This window comes from Nicotiana attenuata, chromosome 6, assembly GCF_001879085.1.
Source record: "Nicotiana attenuata strain UT chromosome 6, NIATTr2, whole genome shotgun sequence".
In the NCBI taxonomy this organism is placed as follows: domain Eukaryota; kingdom Viridiplantae; phylum Streptophyta; class Magnoliopsida; order Solanales; family Solanaceae; genus Nicotiana; species Nicotiana attenuata.
This window is the reverse complement of record NC_031994.1, coordinates 34070297-34076889: the sequence shown is the minus strand read 5'-3', so window position 1 is coordinate 34076889 and position 6593 is coordinate 34070297.

Genomic DNA, 6593 nt, shown 5'->3' with positions numbered 1-6593 from the left:
TTGCATGTCATATGTTATTTGTTTCACCGTGGATATAATGAATTGCCTTGGTTTCAGACATCAAAATGTGCGTGGTTGTCGATTTTGATCACAGTGACTTGAGGTGCTTCATGTATAACAGTGTTTGGATAGGATCGCGCATTGTAGCGAGGCTATGTGGAGTTATGACCTTTCGAGGTAGATTCAGGTGTTCTATTTCTATGATGTGAGACGGGGTCTCAGCCTTGTGTGGTGATGGTACTTATGAACTTGAGTTACAGCTCTTTCGTTTGAGTCACTTGTCATGATTTGAGTATGTTCATACCGTTTCTTATTGGTGCGTGTATTATGCAAGTTGTGGCTTAGGCCTGTATTGAGGTGTCATATCACCAGAGTGGAGTGTTGGATTCGAGGTGGTTGTTGGGGTCATTAATGAATATGAACATATTTGATCTCAGCTTGTTAGAAGGATAATATCGAGGTTCGGCCCGGAAATCTGTTGTGGTATTAGTCAAAAGGGAAGTGGCTTCACATGGTTGATCTGAGAAATGGTTACGGTTTATCGCGTGTTTTATTTATCGCTAGCAGTATATGAAAGTGTTGAAATAAGACTTTAGCTAATAAGAGGTTTTCTATCGGTATTTGGTTATTGTGGGCAACTGCTGTGAATAGAGGCTATCGTTTTGAGTGTTTGGATTATGTGGTATATCGGATGGTCTCACCTGAGGTTGCAGGTATGGGTTATTACATCTGGTTCGGGTTTATTCTGAATATAGACGTGAGGTTCTGATCTTGTGTATGATTTCGGAAAATGCAATGCGGTTCTACGGTTTATGGTCTAGATGGATTGTGAGTTTTCAGCTATGTTGTATTATCGGACCTATGCGAGATAGGGTGAGGTCATTCAGCTATTGGTTGGCTTCTAGTACAACTCTAGGTATGCTCGAGGACGAGCGTTTGTTTAAGTTGGGGAGGATGTGACGACCCGACCCGTCGTCACATGAGTTACCGCCCCGTTATCCCCATTTTCGATTTCCTTATGTGTTATTATACGAGTCTTGTGTGAATGAGTTGATTTGGATTGATTCTGGATGGAAATGAGACACTTAGTCTCTTCAAGAAGGGTTATTTTGGAAAAAGTCAACCGGATGTTGACTATTGAGTTAGAGGGCTCGGATGTGATTTCCGGTGATTCGGTTAGCTTCGGGGGATGATTTGAGACTTAGGAGTGTGACCGGAATTGATTTTGGAGGTCCGGTGTAGAATTAGGCTTGAATTGGCAAAGTCAGTGTTTTGGCGAATTCCGGTTGATAGGTGAGATTTTGATCCGAGGGTCGGAATGGAATTCCGAGAGTTGCAGTAGCTTCGTTAGGTGATTTGGGATGTGTGTACAAAATTTCAAATGATTCGGAGGTGGTTTGGTTGGGTTTTTGATCGAATGCGAGTTTCGGAAGAATTTTGGGAGAACTTAGGCTTGGATTTGATGTAATTTGATGGTTTTAGTGTTAATCGTGGTGTTTTGATGAATGGAACAAGTTTGGGTGATGTTTTAAGATATGTTGGTGTTTCTGGTTGAGGTCCCGGGGGCCTCGGGGTGAGTTCGAATGGTTAAACGAGTTTTGGAACTTTTCATGTTGCTGAGCCTGCTGCAACTGGTATTTTCGCTTCTGCGAATCTTGGACCGCAGAAGCGGTGATGAGGCCTGGGCGCCGGTTCCGCAGAAGCGATTGTCTAACCGCAGAAGCGGTATCGCTTATGCGTTTGTGTAACCACAGAAGCGGTTGAGCTCGAGTTTGGAATTTCCGCAGAAGCGGAAGAAAAGTCGCGAAAGCGGTCCCGCATAAGCGGGAAAGGGACCGCAAAAGCGAAAAGAGCTGGGCAGATTTATATTATCTCCTCCGCGAGCTAGGTCTTATTTTCACCATTGTTGAGCAACTTTGGGAGCTTTTGACGAGGATTAAGGAGGGTTTCGACGGGAATTGATTGGAGGTGAGTCTCGTGACCTAGAATCATCATTTTTTTTGAAGAATCAACACCTAAATTCATGGAAATTTGATTAAAAATGGAAGAACTAGGGCTTGACTTTTGAAATGGAAATTTGGAGTTTGAGGGAGAATTGGAGCTCGGATTTTGGTAAATTTGATATGTATGGACTCGTGGCGAGGTAAGGAATCCACTGATGTTAATTTTATAATTTTTCGAGAAGTGGGCCCGGGGCTCGGGTTTTGCTAGTTTCGAGATTTTTGCTTTATTTTGATTGTTTTCGATTGGGTATTGTTCCCTTGGCATATTGTGATGTATTCACTCTAATGTTGGATAGATTCGACGCCCGTGGAGGCCGATTTGAGAGGCAAAGGCGTCGCGAGCTAGAGATTTCACCGGTTCGAGGTGATTAATGATTGTAAATGATAGTCTGAGGGTTTGAAACCCCGGATTTGCACATCATAGTGCTGTATTGAGGTGACTTGCACGCCGGATAGCGAGCGTGGGGTAGAGCACCGTTGGGGATTGTGACTTGGTCCGTCCCGATTGATGAAATTACTACTTATTTGACTGAAACTACTTGTTATCATCATAATGTGGGCTGATTGCCATGTTTGGGCTTCGTGCCAACTATGTGAATCCTTCAGGGATTGATATCACTGTTTTCGCATTATTTTGCATACTATTTGATCTCGGTCCAGGGTTTTAATACTGATTTGCAAACTCAGCCATTTTTCTAAGATTTGAAAACTTAAACAACATATTATTGACGTTTTGAGCTGAGAACTGTTATTTTAATATTGCCCAAGTGGCATATGTGCATTTCTGGACTGAGCATGGATCGGGCTGCGCGCCGCAGCAGTGTTATAGTGATTTTGGGACATATGGTTGGCTCGGGCTGCACGCCGCAGGGGCACTGTATTGATATTGAGGCCGAGGGCCTGGTTGATGCCACGAGATGGCTTGATTATTATGCTTGGGATGTAGGAGACCCTCCGGAGTCTGTACTCACCCCCAGTGAGCGCCGTCGACGTTAAATACATGGTTGGCTCGGACTGCACGCCGCAGTGGGTACCTGAGTGTACCGGTCATATGCATTGCATTGCACCCATGCATTGGTTCCTGTTTGTATTACGTGTCATGACATTCAGCACTCTCATTTCATTGGCATCCATACTACTTCTTGCACTGTTTACCAGATACCCTGGTGTTATTTGTTAATGGAGTGCTGTGCCCGAGGGGCTGACTTACGTGCTGACCTGCACTATCCGTTTCGCATTCATTGCTTAACTGTTGAAAAAGATATTTTCAAAAGAGGTTTTAACGGAGCTCAGATATTTTCTAAGGGATTTCACGGTTTTTACTGTTTTCTCAACGGGTTGTACTGTTCTATATAGCATAATGGAGTGCTTTACGTGATTTCTTGCTGCTCAGTTATTATTTACTTTTATTACTCGCTGAGTTGGAGTACTCACTTTACTCCCTGCACCTCGCGTGCAGTTGCAGGTATTTGTTACCCGGTAGCGGGTTTGAGCCGATTGAGGATTTTTTTATCGTAGCTGAGCAAGGTGACCGCCGGCGTTCGCGGCACCGGACTTCGTCTTTTGACTCTAAATTTTATTTTGTATATTATCGGCCTTGTAGTCGTGTTCAGATTTCTTTAGATGCTCGTGACTTGTGACACCCCGGTCGGGCTGTGTAGGGTTGTAAATTATCCGTTATAAATGCCATTTAGTCGTATTTATCCATTCATTATGTTTAATAATTGTTAAAGAGACGAATTGGGTTAGTTGGCTGGCCTTGTCTTCACGAGAGGCGCCATCACGACCGGATTTGGAAATTAGGTCGTGACATTAAATTGGATTGACTTTGATTTTAAAATTGATCCAAATCAAACCATGAACACTCTTATTGGTAATATTTATATATTCATTACGAATTTGGTTATACACAAGTGGATAATTCTAAAGTAAAATAATTTACGAAAATATTTGAATAAAATCTCAAGCAAAATTATTGAATATAAATAATCTTCATATCATAACTAGACGTCTATCATAACAATTGATATATGAACTAGCCACCGTTAGAAGACGTCAAGAATGGACCAAAGATATACAAGAAATGTTAATTATCGTCACGAAAAATATGCTTCAAAGATTATCTCGAAGTTACATTTGAATAATAAAGATCTAACCTCTTAATGATGCTTTTTAATATTCTAAATTGTCTATAATATCAATAAACTAATATATTTATAATAAAACAATCTGGTCTGGGGAAAAAACTAAAACAGTAAAAAATAAATTCCAACAATGAACTAGGATTATATTAACATCAGAGGGGTGGCACAATCACAGGTAGCTAAAGCCTCCGAGATAAGTTATTTTTGGAACAATTATTTCATGTAAATATGTGCTCGTAGTTTTGAGAAGATCAAATGCTTTGAAAAGTTTATTTCTAACTTAGAGACAATTGTGTAGGTTGTTAAGCTTTATGCATATTTTCCAACTAAATAATTGAGTTTCTACATATCATATTCTCTACGAGAATCGTCAAAATGATTCTCTAAATATCTTATCATATCTTGAAGGTCTGAATCTTTTTAGCACGTGAATCCGTGTATGCTATTAGATAACACAATCAACGAATCTTTCAATTGTTCTCGAACTTTTGAAATCTTTTACATGGCATATAGATCTCGATGCTAATAACACGGTTTAAAAAAATGTGAAAAAAAGGATATAAACTTATACAGGATACTAGTTGTATTGGGGAAAATTGTATTCATATACATGTTGACGTGGCATGACATGTGGAATGGTCAATAAATTATGAACAGTCATAGTCCAAAGGTTGTGAACAGCTACGGGAAGAAAAGAAAGAGGCATGAGATGAGAGATTCAACGCCCCGTTCCTGTTTAACTTCAACCGTTCCTATTCAAGCTTATTTGTATATGGGCAAAGAGAAGAATGAACCTGGTCAAAGAAAAAGGGAAATACGGCATTAACTATTATAGCCGTTAAGGAATATATACAATGATTATGTAACGCAGCATTTAATATCATTAAATGCCCGTAATAGCCTCATTATGACATAGGCGTAACGTATGTTTCTAGAAGTTCTCAAAGGAACCTATAAAAGGAAGAATATGTAATCAGTTAAAGAGGTGATTATTGGAATATACTTCGATTTACCAGCTTTCATACTTGGTTACTCTAAAATTTCTTTCTTTATTTAATTTTTCGATTATCAGTAACCCGATTCTTCTAAATTCTAGTTTTGACTAAAATCCTATTTTTTGGTTAAACAAATTGGTTCCGTTACCGGGAATCTGATAATCAAGTATATCTCAACTTAATTATCTTGATTGCATCAATCATGTCGAACAACAATGACAACACTCAAGGAAATCCAGAAATTCAAACAATCCAACAACTTCAGGGAGGCTCTCCACGAGGCTCTCCACAAGGTTCTCCACGAGGCTCCCCACGACGATCTCGTGAAGGCACTCCTGATGGACCTCACACAGATGGACAGGCTCAATTCGAAAATGTTGAAACCATGAATGAGGCTTTGCAAAAACTTATTGCCACTCAAGTCAATAAAGCTCTTCAAGCTTTTGTTAGCCAATTACCTGCTGTTCCACCCACATCTACTCCAAACAAACAACACTTTGGAGAATCCTCGTTCAGGATTGGTTAATTCAGGCAGCGGTGGAACCCCTAGTGAAACACAAGAGAGAGACCCAGGTAATCCAGTTAACTCTGATTTACAAAATCTAGTACTAACCTTGCAGAAATAGCTTAAGGAGCAAAATGAACGCATAGAGCAAATACCTGGAGTACCGCCCGTGATCAAGGGAGTAGATATAGATAAATATTCCCAACAACCATGGAAGCCAAGTGCTGCTCCCCTCCCAATTCCAAAGAAGTTTAAGATGCCTGATATTCCAAAGTATGATGGTACATCAGATCCACGAGATCACGTTACTGCATTCACAACAAGTGTCAAGGGCAATGATTTGACTAAGCAAGAGATTGAGTCGGTCTTGGTCAAGAAATTCGGTGAAACACTCACTAAAGGGGCCTTAACATGGTATTCTCTTTTACCTGAAAATTCTATAAATTCGTTTGCTGAGCTTGCAGATTTATTTATCAAAGCACACTCGGGAGCTCAAAAAGTTGAAAAGCGAATGGAAGATATCTTCAAAATCAAGCAAGGAGACTCAGAGTTGCTTAGAGAGTTCGTAGATAGATTTCAACGGGAAAGAATGACGCAGCCACGAGTACCTGACAATTGGGCAGCCATAGCCTTTGCTAGTAATTTGAATGAGAAGAGTTCAGAAGCCACGAGGCGACTCAAAGAAAGCCTTCGAGAATTCCCAGCAACAACGTGGAATGATGTCTACAACAGATACAGTACAAAGATGAGGATTGAAGAAGACATTATTTTACGACATAAAACAGAAGAAAAGGTAAGCTCAAGGCGTGTGGAAAATGAAAAGAGATCCGGTAAAAACAGGTACGAGCCATACATGGGACCTGCGGGAAAGGACTCACGATCAAGGCAAGATAATCAAAGGTACGATCACAAACCTAGAAACAAGGAGTCAGGCTCCTCATCGAGG